The sequence below is a fragment of the Lissotriton vulgaris genome, chromosome 7 (assembly GCF_964263255.1).
Source record: "Lissotriton vulgaris chromosome 7, aLisVul1.2, whole genome shotgun sequence".
In the NCBI taxonomy this organism is placed as follows: domain Eukaryota; kingdom Metazoa; phylum Chordata; class Amphibia; order Caudata; family Salamandridae; genus Lissotriton; species Lissotriton vulgaris.
In genome coordinates, this window is record NC_141695.1 from 405,989,967 (window position 1) to 406,014,946 (window position 24,980).

At 46.2% G+C, this 24,980-nt stretch overlaps 1 protein-coding gene across 1 annotated transcript in view; it reads left to right on the forward strand.

Annotated features, from left to right (window-relative positions):
• Window positions 1-977: 977 nt before the first annotated feature.
• The window catches only part of CACNG7 (calcium voltage-gated channel auxiliary subunit gamma 7), a 200,068-nt gene continuing 176,065 nt past the window's right edge, over window positions 978-24,980 (forward strand). The window contains exon 1 of the mRNA XM_086930366.1: window positions 978-1,113. The gene's annotated coding sequence lies outside the window, so the exon portion shown is untranslated. The remainder of the gene's footprint in view (window positions 1,114-24,980) is intronic.

Sequence of the window (24,980 nt, forward strand, 5' to 3'; positions counted from 1 at the left end):
TGAATATCTCTTTCCAGTTAAGTTATTTACTAAGAAGAGCTGACTAGTGTGAAAACTGGTAACCAACTCATGTAGACGCTGACTGGGTATTCTTCGCCATGCATTTAGTTGTTCTTAATGCACATGTTTAGTTGTTTGTCAGTCTTTCTGTTTTCCATCTGTTTCCCTGGAAGGCCACCCTCAGTCTGCCTGATTCTCTAGCTTCAAACATGCCTCTCCGCCCCCCCCCTAATTTGCCTACATACATCCCCACCTGTGTCCCTGCCTCTGTGTTCATATTCATCTACCTGTCTGCCCCCAGGCCTGCCTACTTGCAGACCTCCCTGTCGATCTCCCCATAGCATCCTGCGGGCATAACTATCTGCCCACCTAGTGCCCTGCCTGCCAGTCTTCCCCTTCCTACCTACCCACCTGTCTGCCTGCCCGCACTAGCTGTTTATGTCCTCATCTACCCACATTCCCATCAGTATGTGCCTCCCTACCAGCCACCCTGCCTACCCATCTACCCACCTACCGGTCTGAATGCCTTTCTGCCCAAGTCCCACCTACCTTCCTGTCGTTATCTCTAGCTATCAGCCTGCATTGCCCACTTACCTTCAGAGTTGTGTACAATGTATATTTGTATACTTGTTGTGTACAAGCTCACACCTACAGACACGTAGCTTTACGTAATCGTGTGTGAGCACGCACACACACAGCAGCAATATAATCGTGTCCACCCGCGCGGACATGCAGGGTATGTACGCACGCATACCTGCACGTACATGTGCATATATTTATTTATGCGTGCATTCATTTTATTCCACGCTCTGGAGCGAAGACCTGCGCCTGCATCTCAGAGCTGGTGTCAGGCTTCCCAAGTGTGGGATTTACTTCTCTGCTGATGTTGGGGGACGGAGGGGAGGGTGAAGAGGAGGGGTGGGGGAGAGGGATGCGGGAGGGAGGCAGGGAGGGCTGTGTGCGTGTGTGAGCCAGGATTCCGCTCGGCTTTCCCCTCTCTGCAAACTCACCGGATCCGTCAGCTGGAGGAAAAAGGCAGGTCGCCCCCGGTGGTCGCAGGCAGCCCCCCCTGCAGCTGTCCCCTGCTGAGGATGAGCTGCCCTCCCCAACCTGGTGAGTCCGGGGGACCTCGGCCCCTTGTATGTGCGGAATGTTTGGGGGTGCCGGTGGGGATGGAGAGGGGAGCCTGGGCGGGAAAGGGGGTGGGGGGTGCCTATCTGTTTCATCCTTCTGCGAAGCAGGAGGGGGTAAGGCACGGCAGAGGAGGGGGTATGACTGCAGTACATCAATCGGAGAAAAAACTCGATTCAATGCCTTGCTGGAGAGAGGCATTTTGGCTGAAAGGTACGGAGCCTGGGACATGCAGGGGGCATCCGCGGCGTGGTTTCGCCGCAGTGCCTTGTGCCTGAAATGAGGATGCTGTGCGTTTTCTTTTTTTATCTAGGGGACCCTTGGCCGTACTGTGAAGGAGTAAGTATGCGGCTTGGCTGTGGGGGATCTTGCAGGCACTTGTCCTCTTGGGCGTCAGAGATGGCCGAAGACTGCACTTGCCGAGAGGCTGCAGATGCGTTCTGTAGCTCTGCCCGCCTCATGCCCATCTTCTGTGAGCTCGCGCACTTCTGCGAGCGCGCACACCTCGCCGGGGCACCGAGGGGGCTGGGGCGCTGAACTCCAGGGTGCAGGGGTGGCCGAGGAGAGCTTGGAGGTTACGAGGTGTACGGAGAAGAGTTAGTGGTTGACGCACGGCAGTGGCAGTTCAGGGCTGCCCCCCCCCCCCCCCCTTGTTGAATTCCCCCACTTCAGACCACTTCTGTCAGGCGGTAGACGCAGAGTACAAGCACACAAGTGAATGATTGAATGAAACGCATTGATATAGCGCATGCTAAGGAGGTTCCTGGTGGCGAGGTGGCCTCCAGAGCCCGCGCAGCCAGGACCACACTCCAGAAGCACTGCGTGGAGGGACTCCAGCTCTTAGTATTTTGGTTGGAGGTTGCCTCCTGGAGGATTCAATGGCCCCATCACCAGCCCATGCCCGAGGTTCCTATAACGTAGCCAAACAATGGGCCAGTGTGTGGTCTCGGTGCACAGCCCATCATTTGTGGGTTTTCTATTACAAGAAGCCCATCTGGAGAAGGAACTGTTCCTTGCCCATCACCCCCACCACACTACACTCTCAAAGTGCCACAGTCCTTGGCTGGGCAATGGAGCACAACCCACCTCGACTGGGGTGGTACCAGGGGTTGCCTAATGACAAGGACAGACCCGCAAGCCACGATCCCCAGGGCAAGGTAGCCTCTTGGTTTCATTGCCAAGCCCTCCGCTGGAGCAGTGCGTCGATGCCTAGAAGGCCAGTCTGCCTCAGGCTTCAGGCCCACTGGGGCTGGGTTAGGAAAGCGTACCCTCTGGTCATTGGTCATTGTTGCTGTCCGAGCGATTCCATTTCTGGCTGCGGACAGGATTAGTGGACACAGAGCCTGTATTTCTTTACCAGGTGTTAGTTCTCCCAAACCAAATGGGACAAGATGGAGGAGCATGTGTTGATTCAATATATTTTCTGAATTCATGAGAATGTGGACCACAGTCGTATCTCTGACAGGGTTTACACACAATGCGAGGAAAGCACACCTAGATAAATTGCCAAGCAGCTTCTCTAAGGCATTAATAGATGTGTTGACTCTGCTGGTGCACTTTTTTGATGGGTTGCAAACTTCAGCCAAACAAACAGCCCCCCTTGTGCATGGGCTATTAGATATCATAGAGGACCGGCTTCATGCTGTGAGTGGTCCATGAATAGCCACAAAATAATTAAGCACCTGATATTCCAGTAGAGGTCCCCACCTCTAGAGCCAATGTGATGGGTGGAATGCTGGGGGTGGTGGGAATGTTATGATCACAGGGGGGTTCCTATCTGCAGTGTCACTTTGCTGTCTTGTAATGCTGGTGATGGGTAAAGGTGGGGATGGTGTGTGGATCAGATATCCCTGCGTCCTGGGGCTTTGTGATGTCTCCAATTGCTGGTGGTGGGTTATGTGGGATGGAATGAGCACCTGCTATCCGGGCCCCTATAACGCAAAATACAGGTGCACAAAAAAAACGATTCTCACAAAAAATGTCATTCATTAGATGCATCTTATTTACGCAGCAAGCCCAGTCACACAACTATTTGCGCCTTGTTGAATATATGAGACAAGATACTAGGAAATGTGTAGGGTATTACTAGTTTAATCCTTGATACTATTTGACAGAAGTTAGACTTTTGTGTTTTTAGATGTCTTTCAGAAGGCCGTGGTTCAGATGACTTTCATGAAATGTTTGTAACTGTTGTTTAATCAAAGAAGCCTTGGCAATGCCAAAAGGTCTACTCAGCTGAGCTATTTGGCTTACTAAGTCTTTGTGCTGATTGTGGATTTGAGCAGGACAGGGAGCATTGGGGATCAAGGGAGTAAGGAAAGAGATCTCAGGGCAGGGACAACAACAGAAGGAGAGAACAAGGAACCACATGCAACCCCATGGAGTGCTGGGAATCAAATAAAAAAATAATTCCCACAAGTAAGCAGTGGAAAGATACAGCGAAATTAGTCAGAAATTGCGAGACCAAACTCTCAAAACAGAGTAAAGAATAGGGAGGGAAGCCATCAAATAAAGAGGACAGAAGTGGGATAGACAACAAAGCCACCCAATCACGAGCAAGTGGCTGACCCCTCCAACTCTTATTACATGTTATGTATTGCAACCAATATTTCTGCCTTCATGCAGCTGAAAGTGTCTATAACCGAGGCCTAGAAGGGGAAGTTTCCTGTTTGGATTCCTCCTGTTGAGTGAAAGTAAGGACTTCTGTGGAGTGTCTGGGTGTGTTTACATGGAGTAAATGAGTTTCTGAACGAGAGACTACCCTAATTATTTTTATTCAAGGGAAAAGTAACATTGTCTTGCGTATGTTGCCATCTCAGAAGACTTCCTTAGGCTCAGAAATAAACCGACCATGTACTATCTTCTTGATGCTGTCACAGAAACACTTAAGCGGCAGCACTGGCTGCTTCTTCTCATGAACCCACTATTAATACTAAAATTAGTCCCACTAAGGTACATAACATGTGTATTTGTAAAGCGCACTCTCACCCCAACCAGGGTATCTTGGCGCTGAATAACAGATTTTATTGTTACTCAACTCAATGGTACTCATTTTATTGACCTTAGATGGATGAAAGGCTGAGTGGACCCGCCAGGAATTGAACCTATGACCATGAGGTCAAACACACCCCCCTGCAGTGAAAGCATTAGTCCGCTGAGCCACCAGACCCGGCTTCCCATAGGTTTCTGCTGCCATCAGCTCACATTGTCTGTTTCCTCACTCCCTTGAACGAAAGTGTCAGAAAAGTGTGGGGCTTGAACACGAGCCCACTCAGCTAATGCCCTGACCCTGTTTTTTTATTTTATTTTTTTACAAAGATGCCCCGTCTATTAATTAAAAGTTTAATGCAAGAAGTGATAAAAAAAATCACTGAATGATAGTGGTGATAGAGGGCACAGGCTGGTGCTAGCCGTCCAGGATATGATAGCAACAGAAGTTAATATGACTGTGTCTCACCATCATCACTTGGCAGTGCTCCAGTGCTGCAAAGCCAGCAGTTGCGAGAAGGTGCCTGCCCAGCTCCACACCAAGCCCATAATACATACACTGTTAAACAAAACTCCCACAAGCCTAGATTATATATCATCATTAGTACATGCGTAGAACAAGCCTCCGCAGAGAGCAGTAGTGTCGTGAATATTGAATTGGGAGATTGGCATCAATCTGAGGTTGTCAACGTAAGGGGATGAGAGTGGAGAAGACTCAGGTTTTTGGGTTCTGAAACTAAGGAAGCCCGGAGGTTCCTCATCTTTGGAGAATTAGATCACTGTCAGTTTCTTGAACAGAGTCCTAATTAAGTAAACTGACTCCATCTTTTTGAAGATAATATAATTCTAGGTGGCTAGTTCAAACTCCCGTTGCGTTCTGGGTTTCACAGCATCTAGATTTTATCCGCCCGTGCCCGGAAATGTTGCATATTATCAGGTGGAAAACAGCTATCGGGGTTGGGGGGTTCTACTTGACTTCAATGGCATGATCACCAGGACACCTAATACATCAAGGCCAGGCTCAAGACCTTGAATTCTTCTTGTTCCAACTTGCTAACCAGTCAAAATATTTGTGATCATTCCTATTTGCTTGTCCCATCGACACACCAGCCTTCACATTTTGACCCATTGAAAGCTGCTTGAATTGATTCCTTCGAGAACCAGCCAATATGTCATTGGCATCATCCATTTCGGACTGCTATGATTGGTTGAAGGCAAACGTTATTGAAGGGGCTGACTGAGCAGGACTGTCTCGCCCGAAGGAACAGTACATTTGTCAGTGCATTTATTTGAGTGTTCGTACTCAAGTCCTAACCAGCATCTGCACTCAGGACATTTACTGCCCTGGCTGAATGGTCATGAAGAGAGGCATTGATGGGAGCAATGCTAATGCTCATAATTCCTTCATTACCTGTGAAAACTGATGGCACTCTTCACTGGTGACTGTGCAAAATATCAATTGTCCCGCTATGCTTTTACTTTGCTATTGCGGCTTCTTGCACTGTGGAGTGAAACTTCCAGTGACATGATGGCATCTTGAGAAGTTGAGATTGCAGCTTTGACGAATGACTTCTTTAAAGTATTGCGAGTCACGTCTTAAAAATGAACACATATTTAAGGGAGTTTAGTTTCAGCAGTGGGGCAGAATCAGTTTGAGATATGTGGTCTACAGTCAAACAATGGCAGCTCGATAGCGGACAACTCTTGATGGTATAGAACTCAAGCGCTATAAGAATTAGAACTTCTGCAGTTGAGTTATGAGAGGAATTTAGAAGACCACAATGGACCCTGAGCTCAAGGCCAGTTATGAAATGAAGGTATGCAAGGAGAGAAGCTTTTACACTTGAGCACTAGATCTATGTGATCATGAATCTCTGGTTATGGGAAACTAACCCCCACATTCATCATGGTCATGTTTTGCGAGTCCTTGATAGCAAATTTTAAGGATTCGCTATTAAAGACTCGCAAAACGGGATGCATGTAGAAATCGCAATATTTTATGCGATTTCTACTGCTTCCTTATTGGTGATTCGCTAATTGCTAATCGCAAATAAGGAATGGGTTTCCCATTCATTCCTATGGCCCTAAAGGCCAAAGCAATGAATCGGGAGTCATTCCTTATTTGCGATTCGCAATTAGCGAATCGCAAATAAGGAAGCAATTTCAAGGGTGCCAGGGTGTCCAAAGGACACCCTGTAGCACCCCTGAAATGGTAATGTACACTGGTGTTGCGCACACACATGTCCAAAGGACACGTGTGTGTGTAACATACAACTTAGAAAAATGCACTAAAGTGCATTTTTCTAAGTTTTTGCTATTTACCACGTAGTTGGCCTTCGCGGTAAATAGTGGCCCCAGATTGCGAATTCGCAATTTTAAAATGGTTCATGAATTGCATTTAAGGAATCTCAAATTGAGATTCCTTAAATGCAATTAATCGCAATTTAGCGATTTCTAGAATTGCGATTTTTGGATTTGGGATGATGAATCCCAAATGCAAAAATAGCGCTCGCAAAGGGCCAGATTCTCAGAATCTGGCCCTTTGCGAGCCGATTTCGGCTTGATGAATCTACCTGTAAGTCCTTGAACTCCAAATATAAAGTTGTGAAGTACAAAGTCATCTGGACTGAGTTCTGTTCTATGGCTCCAGTTGTGAATTGGGCAGTTTGAGTTGTTTGCACCAAGGCACTGTTACTACCCACTCTTAGCTGGACAGGTGGTAATTCATCCAGCAGCCTCAGACGCCATATGACCCCTTGTCTAGCCAAAATACAGGCCAACACAATGATCAATTTAAAACCTGAATTATGGGAGATGGAGGAAGCTCAGAAAGGGAAGAGAGATGAGACAGCCTCAAGTTAGGACTAGCACTTTGGTCAGGACATGCCATCCAGGATCGAAGGAAAGCTATGAAGCTAGACCAAATTGCCTTCTTGTCCATTGCTCTGGGAGCCAGAAAGTATTCCCAGGCTATTAAGATGACAAAAGAGAGTTTTAAATTCGGTAATCTTTTGAAGAAATATTGCTGGAAGTGAACCAGGGCTCAAAATATTAAACCCAAAAGGTTGTGAGTCAGTCACACTAGAAGGTGGATGTCGACTATTTAAAAAAGGGTCTGAAGTGCTCCTTCAAGGGGTAATAAAGCATCATATCTTTTAAGTGTATATTACAATGAAGTGTTAATAAATGTGGTAAACACAAAGAGGGCATTGTAGAAAAGCTATTCCTGAAAAATGGTTTCCTATAAACTATAAAAGATAGAGAAAACTCTATGAAGAATTGTTCTAAACACTGTGAGGCAAACACATTCCAATTTCCCAACGCGGAAGCGAGATCTGTGCACGAGTTAATATCGCTACAGACACCAGAATAATGAATTACTTTAATTATCACCTATCAGCTCGGACCTCTCCTGTTGGAATGTAGATATATCACCAGAGTCTAATAAAGTGAAAGTTACTTCTGGAGTCTCCAGGCGCAGGTTATGGATGCGCAACGCTGATGTGACTAGTTTCCCACAACAAAGAGCCCGGCCTTCCATGGCAACAAAGCATCAGTTTCATATTTAATTAATAACCATGCATCATTTCCCAGTGTCCAGGCGGGAGGAGGAAGCCTCGGGCTATTCATCCAGGTGGCTAGGGAAGCCCTTTGCTCAGGGTAGACCTTAAGGGGCCTGGCCAGAGGGATGTCTAATATTCAACTTCTTTCCCCAGTTAAGGGGCAGAAGTGAAATCAGGTTTCCCCATGTTCATGATCTGTATTAGAGTTGATGTTCATGACATAGTGAATGCATATGAGGTGCATTTTAATCTCCTGTTTGCACTGTGCTTTCTCCCAGGTCAGGTACCATCTGGTGCTGAGCCAAAGGAGGTGCTGGCATCCTTTTGTGACTCAGGGATGCTCTTGCATATTCACCAGCCAAACAACAGGACTCCAAAAAGCATCTATTTAGCGTAGGCCTGCCTGCACGAGTAAAGCAGAAAATTGAACAGATTTAGCCCAAAGACACCTTCTGAATGTGACTTTATGCCTCTCTTATACTAAATATAAAAAGGGTGGGTTAGGCCATCCGTGATTGGTATCTTGAGGTAGACCGTATAATCCGTGGATGCTGGTGAAGAACTGTCCAGATGTTATGTTATGTTGTGCTAAAGTATATTGTGGGAATGAAAGCTGTGTCGTGTTATGTTATGTTATATGTTATATGGTTGCTTGTAACGCGCACTGTTAGTCGAGACTGTCCTGGCGCGAGAGAGGAGAGAGAGTTATGTCATACTATTAAATGGTATTATGCCCACTATTTGTATGACATTCAGCTGCCACTATTGTGACATTGTAACACTTTCGCCGCATTAGCAAGCATTGTGGAACACTAGCATACATGAGTGGGTGGGAGGTGTCCTTTGCATGAGAGCTGGGAATGTCAGTCAGTCAAAGAACTTTATTTCGGCTGTACAGCCATAAAAGCAAATAAAATAATACGATTACATATAATACAAAAGACAAATACACAAGATAATACAAAATATGGTCATGAAGCCGAGGGGGCAAATACAAATGCAAATTTTACAATATTTTCTGACTCAGCATCGACTGGTCTCCCTCTTATTGACAAACGAAGATATCTATCTTTGACTGATAATCCATAAGCATAATTTTAAAAGACATTAAAAAGCAATTAAGATATAATCATTAAAAAGAGGAATAAGTAGATAGAGCAGCCCAAAAAGGGAAAATTTCAAAACAGTATTTCTAGCTGAAAAATTGTCCAAACATGACTTAGCAGCATAATTAATGGGCATACGATTAAGTGTTTTCCAAGCTCTTATTATGACCCTGCGGATGCACCACATCGCAAATAGGAACCTGGAAATAGCATACACAAATAATGGTTGTGCTTCATATTTAAACAGCCTATAGGCCTCGATGTAGTGCCTAATCCCCAGATTTCTACAAAGCTGGAGCACCCACTTGGACCTTGGCCTTCTATAGGCAGGGCAAAATAGGACCTGGAGTTCTGTTTCTTCGACCAAATCACACCCTGGGCAATCTAGTTTTATTACTCCCTTCCATTTGTTTGTGAATGCTCAAAGCATGTCTAAATTGGAGGAACAATTTCTTTGCCAGTAATGGTTGTATACAATCCAGAGCCGGCTCTATCTTATATTGCTGTTTGACATTCAGAAACCTGGAGGTCAGATTACTTGAATTGATGTTCTGGCATAGTTGGGCAAATTTATGTCTTCTATAGGCAAGAAATAGGGTCTTTTTGGGGATGGAGGGACAGATCTCTTCATGTGTTGTCCACATATTTGCCCTCCCCAACGCCGGGCATGTATTCCTAATGTGGAACAGCCATGATACATTCCCTGAACTCAGAATAGTCATGACATCCTTCAGTTCCTCCCTATAATTGGCTAGCTCAGGTGTACTCCAGAGACGGCGCCAGAATAGGAGTGGCCAAGAAGCGATTATATCAGCAATGGAGCCAATCCCCAAGCCCATCCTTAATGGTGTTAAAGGAGTGCTCATGGGGATGCCCAACAGTTGCCTGAGGAAGATGTTTTCTGTCATGGATAACGAGTTAGATGGACAATGACCCCAGAGTTTTGCTCCATATAGTGAAGCTCTGCTTGCCTGTATTTTGTATATTTCTGCTGGGGGCCTATCACTTTCTCTGTGCAGTTTGTATGTACTTTTATAATGCCCCCTATAGACTGTGTCAATTTGAAGCTGGCTTTCTTCACTTGGGCCCCCCAATCCATCTTATTATTAAGTGTAAGGCCCAAGTAATAAAAAATGGACACCCACTCCAAGGCCCTGCCTTCCATTTGGGGGTGTGGGCAATTAGTAGTGTTGGCATTGAAGACCATGTATTTTGTTCTCTCCAAATCCCTCTTCCTGCAAAAGGCAGAAAACTCCTCCAATATCCGCTGCATGCCCATGGGAGACTTAGAGAGTAGCAGCGTATCATCCACAAACATCAAAGCTGGGATTTTGCGGTTCGCTAACCTCGGTGAATCTATGTCTTTCCCTGCAAGTGGAGTTTCAATTAAAACATTTAAAAAGAGGGTGAACAGGGTCGGGGCTAAGACGCACCCCTGCCTCACCCCTTTCTCTACAGGAAAGGGGGCTCTCAATTTGCCTTTTTTACCATATCTTATTCTTGCATAGGTGTCATGGTGAAAGCGTTTCAGCTGATGGCATAGATAGGCTGGTACTCCCATGTCATGGAGTAGGCCCCATAGCTGATCACGCTTAACCATATCAAATGCGGATTTGAGATCCTCAAAGGTGAGGTAGAGGCTGCCACCCTCTAAGACCACAGTTTTCCAATGGATCAGTTGCAATCTAAAGATCTGGTCGATGGTTGAGGTTTTGGTCCTAAAGCCAGCTTGTAAAGGTGTTAATACATTATTTTCTTCTATCCAAGATTGTAAAAGATCAAGGAGGACATGGGCAAATATTTTTTGGGTGACGTCTATAAGGCTTATTGGGCGGTAGTTTGCTGGATTGAGCGGTGTGCCTTTTTTATAAATAGGAATATTTTCTGCCCCTGTCCAGGTCGGGTGCAGCGCCATACCTTGTAGGATGGCGTTGAATAGTGTCCATAAATAGGGTGTCCCCACTGCTTGCTCATTTCAAAATAGATCACCTGGAATTCTATCTAGCCTGGGTGCCTTAGCTGGAAGCAAATTACCCAAAGCCGCTGTAATCTCTTTCATTGTGCAGGGGTGGGCGTTAATATTTGGGGAATTTATATCTGCTAATACTTCCCTATCAACTTCAGCTCCATCTACAGACCTTGAGTATAACATTTTAAAATGGGATCTCTAGACTTATTCCCCCAAGTTTGGTCCAATAGCTAAATTGCCTTCAGGTTTACCTGTTTTAACTAGGTTACAGAAGCCTCACATGTCTGGATTATCTAAGGCTTTTTGATTGCTTCCCATTGATCTATCTACCAGCTAGATTTAGCTACATCTATCATTTATTTTGTATTGGGCTCTGGTTTCATTGATTCATGAATTATCATTCTCTTTAATGCCCATTATTAGAGCATATTTAACTTTCCTACACGTTTTGTTATACCAGGGATGCTTGGGTTTGAGGTCCGGTCTAGTCTTATCACTGTTATAAAAAATACTCTGCCAGTTTTGAAAACATATCCTGATGTTTTTTTCCTATTGCCAACAGAGACTCTAAACCCCAATTATTTTCAAACAATCGAAATGCAGTTTCTAAAAAGGGGATAATTTGTTTGTACAGGGTGGCCACTTTTTCCATCGACTGTGCAAATGTTCCTTAACTTACTCTTCTGCCTCGTTCGATTGATACTACATTTGGGGTAGGGTGTGTGGGTGTGCTGTGATGATCCTTGGGCACAAGGAGATCTATTTTTAGGACCAGCAGATTGTGATCGCTTTCATGTCGGGGATTAATCAAGAAATTTCTGATTTTGTGCCATAGTTCGATATACCACAATATAATCTATTATAGATGCCTGTCCCAACTCATTAAAAGTAAAGTTTCCCGGGATATCAGAGTCCCTTAGTGAGTGGCTGAGTGTAACTGAGTTCATCTGTAAGACTAGTGGGGTCCAACCCCTTATGGGCTTGATGTTAGTTTCTGGGATTGACCAGACCGAATCTTCTGATGGTGGTAGTAATGCCGTTGAGAGACTCAAAATGGCAATTAAAGTCTCCACCTACCATTGCATTCTCTGGTAAAGTGTAGAGGAAAGTAGCAAGACAGTCCAACGTCTGAGAGGTTTGCCCCTGACTCACTGGACGAGAGTAGACATTGATGATTGCAATCTTCAAGGTGTTATAGAAAGAAAGAAGAATGCACAAAATGTCAGGGGAAGAGGTATCTATCATTTTGATGTACATCCCAGATGTGTGCCAACCCAGGTGCATAGGCCCCCTGATGGTCTTCCCCTGGTCCCCTGGGCGGCTGGAATACAGTATGTAACATATCCCACGCTATGTAATTCTGACCTTGACCATGTTTCCTGGAAGAGGCATAGCTCGTGTTTATCTATAAATTCTCAGCAATCTGGGAGGTCCAATTTCGAGCTAAGACTTGCTATATTCTAGGATAGAATCTGGGTATTCTGTATTTCGTCTGGGATTCCTGTCTGGGTATGCAGAGTGTGCCTATCCTGTGGTGTGACTTGGTGCATAGTCTTGACTTGACCGTAGTTGCCTATCTCGTCTGTAGGCTACATTCAAAAACCCAATGTAACTTACTAGGAGGGCTGGGTGTACTAGTTGTAATAGTGGCCTCACAGATTTTCTCAGACACTTGATTACCCTTCTTCATTCCTACATGCTTTTGGGACTCAACTCGCAGTATGTTAGTATTAGTGGGACTTTTACTGTTAGGATTTAGTCAATCTACCAAGTCCAAGGAGCTAAATCTATGACTGACAGGGATGTTAAATGCCATTGTATTTTGGCATCCCTGACCACGGTTTAGCATGCTACCAATCTGAGCTCTCAGTTCCCGCTTTTTATGCGCAGTTCCTACTTTGTCTAGCAGGGGACTAGGGGGTTAGAAATATTTCAAGGGCAGTGACTGAATGGCCCCTAGCTCCCTAGGGTGCCCCATTCAAGAATGTGTTGGACCTCCCTACTATCTCTAAAATTGATCACAATGCAATCCCTCAGGATATCCTTGCGCCTCTGCCCCAGCCAACTAACCCTAAGTGTAAATGGGATTTTACTTTGTGCTAAATAGGGGAGTGGCCTCTATTTATTTAGCCAGAAAGTGTTTTTTTATTTAGATCAAAGTGTGTCTCCCCTCGGAGTATTTCCAACTCTGGTACTCCGACAAGTATAACAACATAGGGAGTAGAGGCTGGGGGCAGATCTATACAGGGAAGTGTAGATTTTGGTTCCCTTGGTATAGGGTGCACTGGGATCCTAATATCGGCATCACATGTTCTTTGTGCTTGTTGTTTTGCTGATGGGCCTGGTGTTGTCGCTATAGGCCTACTATTGTGGGCATTTTTGGGGCAGTGGGAAGACCTATGTTGAGGGTTGACTAGGTCCTGATTTTGTGGGACTGATGGTTTGGTCCCAATAGGCGCATTGGTTTGCACAGTCGATTTGTGCTCTTCAGAGGGGGGGGGGGGGTGCTATATGAACAAGTGGAGTTGTCTGATTATGTTGTGGGGCCATTTCTGAAATCGAGGATTTAATAAATTCAGTGGTGTGCAAGATGGCATCAACTTTGCTTCGGCATGAGTCCATCAATGTTGTTAAATTATCAATGCGTCTCATTACAGCATCAAGTCCAGATTTAATAGACTGGACAAAATTTGCTTTGAGTTCCATTGCCAGATGGGATACCCATAATGGGAGCTTCGGAATTTTCTGACGTCTCTCGTCAGCGACTTGTCCCCCTGGTGGTTGGTTTGATACCATTCCAGGAGTATATTTTGCCTGTTTTCCTCCCTTGTGTACAGTTTGCTTTCAAGTTCTTCCTTTCTTTTTTGCCACCCCGTCCCATGTTGGTCATAATAGTGTTGTCAGGAGCTATGATTTCTTGGGGGCACAACAGCTCCAAATTTATGGGCGCGATTGGTGTTTGGGATGAGTGTAATAGCTTTGTCTCCATAAATGTTGGGGCATTTGGGAAGATTGGTTTTAAAGTGAGACGTATCTCAGTGCGCTCTGTTTTGCTGGAAACGGCTCCTATTGCCTGCTGTAGCATTTTATCAATAGCAGTCGGTTGGACAATTAGAGTTAACAAGGGAGCTGTCTTTCCGTTGGTTTGCCTTGTCAACGGGGGGTACGTTTTCCCATGACTATTTAGTGACCAGGCCTCCCCAGCCCACAACAGTATTTAATGATGTTTATTCAATATTTGAGGCAGGCGCTGGCCACACTGGGCTCCACAAGGTTTAAAATTTGCTGTTTTTGGAAGCTCCCGGTTGCTGGCCCTAAGCCAGTTTAGCTCTATTGGAACCAATAAACAAGATTTGGGGCTAATAGGGAGCAAAATGAAAGGGAGTGGCCCACCCTAGCCTTGATTGGTTTCGGACCGGCTCATCGGGCGCAGCGGAGTGCGAGGCAGCGCTTTATAGCATGATGGGGACGCCTCTGACCTCAGCAGCTGTGGGCAATTGCGGGCGGTGCACTCTGGGACTCTGACTCCCACCAGAGTGTGGCTGTTACCAACGGTGGAAGTGGGAGACCCCTGTGATGCTTTGCAGCTCCTCAGGGGAGGTGGATTGTCCCCAGGGTCTCTGGTGATCCCTCCAGCAAGTGATCCGGCAGACAGGTACAGACCAGCAGCCTCTGTGGATGGTGGTGAAGAACTGCCCAGATTTTATGTTATGTTGTGCTAAAGTATATTGTGGGATTGAAAGCTGTGTTGTGTTATGTCATACTATTGAATGGTATTATGCCCACTATTTGTATGACATTCAGCTGCCACTATTGTGACATTGTAACACTTTCGGCTCATTAGCAAGCATTGTGGAACACTAGCATACATGAGTGGGTGGGAAAGTGTGTCGGTGGGAAGTGTCCTTTGCATGAGGGCTGGCAATGTGATTCAGGTGTGTCACAGAGCTCGTGTGGCAGCAGCAATGGGCAGTAGTGTAAGAGAGGAAGTGTCACATCCGTACACAGTGGAAGGTCCTATGAGAGATAGAAGAGATGGTGTCAGACCCATTACTTGGGGCCACAGAGCAGGCGGGGGCTCCTGGAACCCAAACGTGGGGTTTGAGATCATTTGCCGCTGGTGCCCTGGAGCACATCCTACTATGGCTCTGCGAACTGGGCCAAGTGCACCCTTTCTGCACTTACCTCTCAGGATAGAGAGAGGGAGTAGGAGACAGTCATGAGGGCAAGAGCCCAGTACTTCAAAGTGAAACGAAAGACATAAAATAGGAATTGATCAGCCCAGTGTTTATTTTTCGTAAACAAATCTACTTTAATAACCCAGTAATACACGACACTACAGAAATCAACGGGACTCACCTACAGGGTTTTGATCTTAACTACAATTCCCAGGTAAGCATTTACAGCCTATGGCACTTCTCAATTGTTGATGGGATTCTACCCAATCACAGGCATGGGCAGAGGCACAGTTCACTTGGTTTCTATCCGTGTAAAGCCTTAAGTAGTTTAGTTCAACAACAATTCACATTACAGACAACATTGATTAAGTAACTTACGTAACAGTCAGTGTTCCAGTTGCAGAGCACGGTCAGCTCATCCTGATCAGACTTTCATGTGTAAGGATCTGTTACCTACCCACATTGCTTCAGTCGTGTTGCGCAATGTTCTGGCTGGTGCTTTTTGTGGCGCTTCGGCTCTAACAGGACCAAGGCTGTTGCTCCACTTGAGGTGTGTGCCATGGCTTGTGAGCAGTACAGCAGGCCTGCTCAGCAGGCACTTGTGCAGTTAGATATTACCTCTTGGCCAGGATCCAACAGGTGCTCCTTGAGGGCAGTTGCGGCTTCCGGGCTTGGATCACAGAGGTTGCTCGTCTGGAAGTGCAGCCTGAGGGCTGGAATCAGGATTCTACTATGGCAGCAATGGCAGATCCTCCACAGGATTTGCTTGGAGTTGGGCAACAGCAGCACCAAGCTATGTGGGCATTGCTGAGGTGCCAGACAGCACATGGTTACTTCTTGGACTTGATTGCTGTACACAGCCCACTGTGGGGGCTGTGATTGGAGACTGGGAGCACCCTCAAGACACAGGGTTGGCTCCATATTCACTCCCAAGGGCAGCCAGAAATTTCTGCGTGTTCCACAAGCCAGAACACAGTTGCTGTCTACTCCTGGAAAGCTTCTCCACCCACAGAGCCAGAAACTCTCCTTCCATCTCTGAGCAGGCAGATAGGCTTTAAGGTGCTAATTAGACCTAAGAAAGTTGTGCGGACTTTAGGGGATGTTCGCTCACCTTTGGGAGACTGGCTGTAATACAGGCACCAGTTCTGGTCACACAGCAGACCTTGGTTATGAAGAACTTGAAACAAGAACAAAGTGGTGTGGTTTTGATCCAATTTTATACTTTTTTTTAGATGGGTATGGGTCATAGATCCAATTTATAAGGTTTCAGACCTGTGAGGGGGAGGTTCTCTTTCAAATGTCATTTTCTGGCTGTTTCTCTGACACACCTTCCTACACGGTGATGGCTGTCCAGGTAGCAATAGGACTGGATCCTAACAGGAGTATCCAAAACAAAGACACAATGAAGTGCGAGATCTCTGCACTTGCCTATCAAGAGTCTTTTTGAAGCAGTAATCATGGACAGACAAAATGGTAGTCCTGTCCTAGAAACTTCCTTAATTTGAACAGCAGACACTGCAATCCTACCACTCACCCCTACCATCTATCAAATGGCAGTGCTGATGAAGAACTAATCAGCAGCCATATGCGAAGAAGGTCCTCAGTGAATTTCTCAAGACAGCTCTTCTCCATCCTCCCTCATTTAAGTGTGTGGATTGCTACCTCCAGCCACAAGAATGCAGTCAATGCACTTACAATTTTTGGGGAAGCTGTATGCCCCCCCACCCCCAAGTGCCAAGCTAACCCAGAGTCCATTCAGAGTGGATTCCTCTGTTCCCAATACTCCGACTCTTATCACACACTGAGTCCTGCTACCATACATGTGCTACACATCTGGTCTTCATACTGACACTCTATATGCACATGGGCATTCTTTATTAGTTGTAGGACCTTATCCGATAAAAATGTCCTTTGAGTGTATGACATTAGATGTATTTCTATGATTTTAAAGAGTCTAATACTTTTGGTGTATTTATGATCATTGGATGATATGTCACTTTGAACACAAGAAGAATGGCCTCTTCTCAAGGTTTGCACTGTCTGCTGGGCTAGCCACATTTAATTGATTGCTTTGGATTTTTATCAATCATCAACACATGCATAATTGACTCATGCAGAATAATTATCAATGTCTTTTTCTTTGAATATTGTGCAATACAATACATTGTACCACAGGATGATAAACAGTGTCTATACTGTCTTCTGCTGCAAACAGGTGTTTAAAATGTAAAATAATATGTATATGGAATCCAGATGCGTGACCATATCTAGAGAATATGAGTCCGTTGATCCGTGGCCAGTAGGGAACCCCTTTCTTCATGCTGTATTATGTTTAGTTCATGATCTTTTAAGGTGCCATCTAGTCATAATCATTTCAAAGGAGCTCAGGTTCTTAAAATTAGAATTGTTCACATTTACAAGACTTTACACTTGACACGTTGTATGAGACTTGGCAATTCGTTTAGAAATAAGGCTTGGAAAGTTAGGTTTTCTGAGAGAAAACCCTTCAAATTAACTTTTGCAGACATTTTTATTAAAAATAAGTGATACATCTTTAGAAAAATGTTTCATGTAGTTTGTTGTAAATAACACTTCTTAATCAACTTTCCATTGGAGGATTTTCCCACAACTATTTCTGTGTGTAAGATTATTTGAAAACATAATTAGAAATCGTGTGTAAAACTTTATAGCTTTCTGTATAACTTTCTGAATTACACAAATCATGAAACTTTTATTTCTAGCAGAATTGTAATTGCACCCACTTATACTTAAAGCCGGATCGGTTGCACAGTTGCAGTTTTGAGTTTCTAAATATCGGTGAGGTGAGTAATGCATTTGAAAACGATGTAACTACCAACCAAGCAGAATAGCCAAATGTAACTTGACTCTCTACATTGGAAAATGACAAAGATATATATGCCGGTTGGTCATACTACATCACATGTGTTGTGGTAATGTCTGTGAGGTTCCGTAGATAACAGGCGTACATTCGGAACAAGTTAGAGCACCCTCTTCAGATAAATTCACTGAGATGTATTAATTATCACCTGATATGATGGAGAGTGACTCTCAGACTGCATTAGTTGTGGACTGATTTGAGTGTAACTCAAAGGGTACTGTTCAGACAGCGCGTCTCATAAACTCGCCCTGTCTTAAGGAATTAGTGTAACTGAATAGCAGTGTTCTGGCGTTTTGAGCACAGGATGGAGAAAGGTTTGAGTTGGCAGGCGTCTCTGAGGATACACATTTAATTTGAAAAATTATATATCCCATCCCTGTGATAGTCTGTACATCATTCAAGATCCGAATTCTAGGAGATGCTGATGATATTTTGATTTTTTTTACTATACCCTCCTCCATCGGTCTGCGTTATTTTGGCTCCTGACGGTTCTTATTCCATCCTTCCTCCTCTTAATCACTTTTTTAATCCTCCTTCTATTCTTCGATGTCATATCACCTGGGTGCATCAAGAGTGCGTATTCTGCTCCTGATCTGGAGTTTGGAGTAAAATGTCCACTCCACACAAATTGTAATGCTGCTTTCTAACCCAGAATGGAAATTAAGGACCACTCAGAGTTTAGGTCTCTCAATCAAGACATGGAGGTCATCAGAGGGATTTCTTTTTTTGTCTTTTCAGGTCAGGCAGCTGGGAGAAGAGCTTCTCCAGCAGCAGGAAGCTGTTGGTTGTGTTTCTTTTTTTGGTAATGATGATAAACACGCATGCACGCTGATGTCATTACTACAATATCTACAAGTGGATGGAGCAGATCGTCTTGTTTTAGTTTCACTGCATCAGTGCTCGGGGGTGTACCTCAGCCTCCCGAGCAGCAATGTATTTTGGGAAGGTATCGTTGAGAAGGGGAGAATGCATCCTTTCCAATGGTATCACTCCCAGCTGGATGCCTGCTCAGGGGGCGATGTCCAAGCAGAGATCTACCTACCAGACAACTGGGATTAGTTTTTTGAGGGAGGGACCAGCCTCAGACAATCAACTAGTGCTCCCTCCAGGCACACCAGTCTTTCTGGACTCTCAAGCATCAGATAGGAGGTCTTTACATAAAACAGGGAAGGGGGGGGCGATCCTCCGTGCCATAGGGCCAATGCCCTACGTCAGAGGGGAGAGTCAGTCTTTCTACTCCCCTCTGGTGATTTGCCTATAGTAATCCCTCTTGGGGACGGGGCTAGCGAAGCCGACTAGAAATATATATTTTTTATAAAAGGGGAGGTGCTGCTTATCCTGCACAGGGTTATGCCCCATCCCAAAGTGGACAGTGCCGTCTTTCTGCCGCCCCAGGAGGTAATTTGAGGCCTTTGCCTACAATCTGCCCTCTAGGAGGTGGAAAGCCCACAAGACCCCAGATTTACAGTTAAAGGGAGTGAACCATCCTGCTATAGAGCCATGCTCCCTACTCCAAATATGGCAGTTTAGTCTTTCTGCCCAACCTTGAGAGAGATTGGGGGGATTGCTCCCAATGCACAATCCCTAGACCATATGGACCCTGGGTTTTAAGCCAGGGTGATCCTTCGCTCAAAACCCAGGATCCATATGGCACCGCATCTTAAATCCCTCCATTGGCTTCCTATGAGAGAGAGGATATTGTTCAAGGCGCTAGTAATATTTTTTAAGGCCTTCCATGGCAGGGATCCCATCTACCTTAGAGGAAGAGTTGACTGGTATGTCACAAAAAAGGGCTTTGAGATCAACTTTGGGGGCCTATGTATGTGTTCCCAAGGTGCGGTTAGCACGCAAAGGTGGCAAGTCTTTTAGCCGATTTGGGGCACATGCTTGGAACAAGCATCCGTTGCCTATTAGACTTGCCCAGGACCTTTTGAGTTTCAAGAAGATGTTAAAAACTTGACTTTTTGGCAACCTATACTTGTCTATTATCTCTGTTCAGTAGTCTGTGAATCTGCAGCGCCAGGACACAGCTACAGGAGTAGCTGCGCACTTTATAAACTTTGTCATTCATTCATTCAAAAAATGAGAGGTTACTGGAAGCCAATCAGAGTAGCTGTGGGTAGGCTGCGCAACCCTAAAATATGGCCTGCGGCCCATTGAGGAGCTCTTCTAATCTAGTCCATCTGCAAAACAGGAAGAGATTGTTACACATTTTACAAACCGAACATGCTGCATAGGCAGACAAAAATAAAAGGGCAAGTTTGAATGTATCACATTTTGGTGAGCAATTTCGCCTATCCCTTCTAGGTAGATGCAGGAGTATGTAGATCTTTCGAGATGATGGGCCTGCTTTTCGTATATTATTTGATCGGTTTAAATAAAAAATTTTCGTGTAGTATTCATCTATCAAAGTAGTCTCTTAGTACTAGGACTAGGGAAGGTGCTGGTGAGAGGTGAGCAGTTGCTGTTATCACGCCTAGTTGTGAAAGGCTTAATACTAGTGAGGTGGTTGGAGATGATGTCTGTGGCTGCTAGCAGAGGTCTGTGGTGAGGCTGAAGGGGATAATAACGCCCCCCTCCTCCTCCCCAGGCAAGGTGTAGTGTTATTTATTGAATCGTTTTAATAACAGCAAGAACAGATTCATCAGTCAATCATGCTACGTGCCAATTCCTGTTAATTTGTGGCTGTAATTTCCAAATAGTGTGCATTAACTACTTATGTATACATATATGCAGTATTAGGGCCAATGTGAGCAAATTAGCATCGATGTATTATGTTTAATTATATGTTGATCCAGAGGCAGCAGAAAGACATTGTTCAATATGTCGTTTTCATTAACTGATGCAGTGATTTAATTCTGAGAATCATTAAGGTGTGGATTTATATACAGACATTTAAGTTGGTTACTTGTTAGATACTCTTTGAGGTGTCGGTATAGCGGAAAAATGGACCAGGAACATTTTTGGGGTTATTATCCTACGTATTTTTCATTTCCTATTTAAGAGGTGCTTAACATTTTTCTTTAAAAAAAATGTGAATAGTGACTTTTTACGTTGGCAAAAGCGACAAGTAATGGATGATATGGCAAGAGATGTTGGCGTGCTGCGGTTTGTGGGGACACTGGAAATGTCTGAACCTAAGGAAAGCGCTATACTTTGTTATCTTATTGCCATGTTTATAGCACCTCCGACCATTAGTATGGTGCCATTGCCCCTTCTTTATCTAGGAACCATCTTCATTTGTTTCTAGGATGCCCATCAATCGGTCATGCATGGTTGTTTGATTTTATGTGGTTTATTAGGGTTTTGTTAAATGGCCAGTATTGCAATGCTCCCAGTTGGGCAAAGTTTAAAGAGTTCAAACCAGATAAAGGCCGTTGTGGTGTGTTATGTGTATAGACAGGTTTGCTTAATGTCTTGAGGTTTTTGTGGTCTGGGTGGTTGGTTGTCCTTTCACAAACTATGCAGATTATTTTCCAGAAAGGCGTTGCAAGCCAGGAATATGACGGTCTGTATGAGGTGCTATGTTTAAACTAACGTTGGGGGGCGTGGCCACAAGCAGAGCATTGCGGACGTGTAGCGCGTTAGCTCCGTCCCATGCCCGCAATACTTGCTAAATATCCTGCGATCCCGGGGCCCTAACCGACCCATCGCAGCACACCGACGACGAGGTGGAGGTAGCCGACCATTATGGACCAGTGGCGGATCCTGTAGAAGCTCCGAGTGTGTGGGGAGCGATCGGCGCCGGTGAGCCCTGGATGCATAGGTTGAAGCCGCGGCCTCGATTACCAGCTGAGCCGGGCCGACCCAGAATGGTGGAATCCGCACTGTGCGGGTGCTGGCGGCAATGAGCACTACCTGACGGTGGTTTTGCAGACCGGACCGCGGAAGCGTAGACGATCCCACATCCGAGCACGAGCAGGTACCCAAGACCCGGCGGAGGTGTATACATGTGGCGCTGAGGCTCCCGTCGCCAGAAGGTCAGAATCGGGGAAGCGCTGCAGGGTGGCCGGCGAGAGAGTGGCGCATGGTAACTGGCTACCCATAAAGAAGGGCAAACACGCAACTACTACGAAGCGGGGTCCTGGCACTACACCGGGGGGACGTTCTCCACATTCACAGAGGTGCGGCGCCAGACGCCATTTTGATGATCGGCACCGCTACAGACTTGCCGCCCCTGCCTTCATAGGGACTTCTAGACTTTTGCGGCTGGAACGGGACTGCGCCAATGCTGCCCACCGGGCTGCTACTAGACCTCGGGGCACGAGGATACAAAGATAATTGTGGCGCATGGTGGCTGGACTGTAGGCACACCAACGCCTCACTAGCGGAGGAGCCCCCCTGGGAGCATCAGTGACGATATCGCACTGGGTGTATCGAAGACCCACTGAAGTGCTAGGAGCGGCGCAGCCATTCACTCGGTTCAAGCTGCTGTCCCAGGAATATTGAGGGTGCACAAACACTGACACAGAGCTGGGTCACTTTGGGGGCCCGGAGGCTACACTAGAGGCACCACCGACCCTGCTGGACGACCCCATTGAGCTGACCACAGTGCCGCCGGGTGCGATGCTAAGTGTGGAGAGTCGACGAAAGGAGTGCACCGCAGTGCTAGAGACAAGCGTGCTCACACCACCGCCACCCTGCAGACGAGAGCTATGGGGAAACACCGGACCAAATGACAAGAGCAGGGCGCTAACGCTGACGCCCAACCCACTGGTTCGGAGGACCCTCTGGCCTCCTCCAACGTGGAAATGATACCGCCTACGGGGAAGTGCATGCAAGACGCGAAGCTAGACCTCATCCTAGCTGAAATAAAGGCCTCCCGGGAAGCACTGGAACTCCGCATGGACAACATGGCGACAGGTCTGTCGCTACTTCGAGCGGACCATAATAAACTGGCCGAAAAGGTGACAGAGCACATTGATGACCTCATACCTCAACAACCAGACCACTCGACCAAGCTAGAGACCATGGAAAAACAGATTAAACTAATATGGGACAAACTGGATGACGCAGAAGGGCGGGCTCGCCGCAATAACGTGCACATTTTGGGAATTCCGGAGAGGAGCGAGGGGAGTAACCAAACGCAATTTGTTGAAGACTGGCTAAAGACACTTCTGGACCCACAAGACCTGACCCCACTGTACAGTGTGGAAAGGGCACACAGAATGCCAGCAAGGCCTCCCAAACCAGTAGCACCGCCGAGACTGCTGATAGCACGCCTTCTGAATTATAGGGATAGGGATGCGGTCCTGAGAGTGGCAAGAGAAAAAGCACTGATAAGATATGAAAACAAAACCATTTCAGTGTACCCTGACTTCACCCCATCGGTGCAAAGAGCCAGATCGACGTTTATGGGCGTGAAACGCAAACTGCGAGAAAGGAACTTAAAGAATGCCTTGCTGTTCCCTGCCCGTTTTAAGATCATGTACGAGAACAAAGCACACTTCTTTGACTCCCCTGAGGAAGCGGCGGAGTGGATGGAGGTGACTCCGACACCCACGAACTCCCAAGAACCGTTCGAGAAAGAAGCTGGAGAAGGCTCCATACGCACTGAAGGGCGGAAACGGAACGGATCAGGAGGGAGCCACACAAACGCACCAGCGGCGACTGGGAAGTCGAGAATAGACCGCTCTGGGAAGTCGACGGGTGTGATCCACCTGACAACGGCAGCGGTGGCTGCACACAATGCCAGGGATAACTCCGAAATGGGCAGCAAATCAGGCACACAGACGGAAGTATCTGGATCCGCGGACAGCCTACAGCTGTTCCCCAAAATCACGGCGCAGGCGGCCGAAGAATTCTGAGGACTCCATCATAGCACTGGTCGGTAATGTATGTAACTTATGTACGAGTGAAGATGGGTTGGAGGGCATGGGACACACACCAGCTTAGGGCACGCTGTGGTTCCATCAACAGGCATGGAGCAAGTGTAAGTGCGTCTCCACCCCCCAACGGATAGACATGTTTTGGTATAACTCTTGCCCACGTTGGGCAGTAATGTTCGGACCTCGGGGGTTGTTACTCGGGGACCTTGATGTTCAGGGGGTTACAAGTTCAGGGGGCACTCAACATTATACTTATCTTGCGCATGGCCTTCCTGGGACGTGGCTTGTTGACTACAACCTCAGCGGACACTGATGGGGACACTTAATAATTACAAACTGTGCACCTGGAATGTGAGGGGTATGGGGTCAGTACAAAAGAGACACAGACTCTTGGCACAACTCAACAGAAGAAGGGTGATGGTGGCCTGCCTCCATGAAACACATTTGAACAGTGCGGAGAGTGTAAAACTTCAGAAGAAGTGGAAAGGGCAATTGTTTGCCACCTCCTACTCAGCGTTTTCTAGGGGGGCGGCTGTGTGGTTCAGGAACTCGGTGCCCTTCAAATTGGTGGAGAAGATAGTTGACTCAGAGGGTAGATATGTGTTTGTATGTGGTGTGCTAGATGGCCTCCCCATTGTTATTGGTAGTGTATATGCACCGAATTCTGGTCAGTCCGATTTTTTATCAAGCATTAATGGTGTACTTGCGGAATGGGTAGAATACACCTGGGTGTTGGGCGGGGATTTTAATGCGGTCCTAGATTTAACATTGGATAGATCACAACCACCCCTGCAGGCTACTGAAAGCAGAAGACAGGCGGACGCACTGGCACAATGGGCAGAGGGCTGGGATCTAGCAGATGCGTGGCGTAGTAAGCACACGCTAGACGGGGAATACACTTTTTACTCCCCGCCGCACAAACTACATACAAGGATAGACCGGATTTTCTGAGCCAAAACCATACTAGACGCAATTACACTGGCAGAACATATGGGGGAAACGCTGTCTGACCACAATCCTGTTGAGGTCACACTACAATGGGGAAAGGCCCCGACGCCTATACCGACTTGGCGACTTGACACAGAGCTGCTAGACGATACTGTATTCAAAGCATCCATTGCAGAGGCGATTACACATTATTTCACAGTGAACACGAATACTGCCAGCTCTCGTCAGATTGAGTTGGATGCCTTTAAGGTGTCGATTAGAGGGGGAGCGATGGGAGCGCATGTGGGTATGAGACGGAATGTGTTGGAGAAACTAAGGGAGGTGGAAGGGCAACTGGCTATGTTAGAAAATGAAGCTGCGGGCACAAACT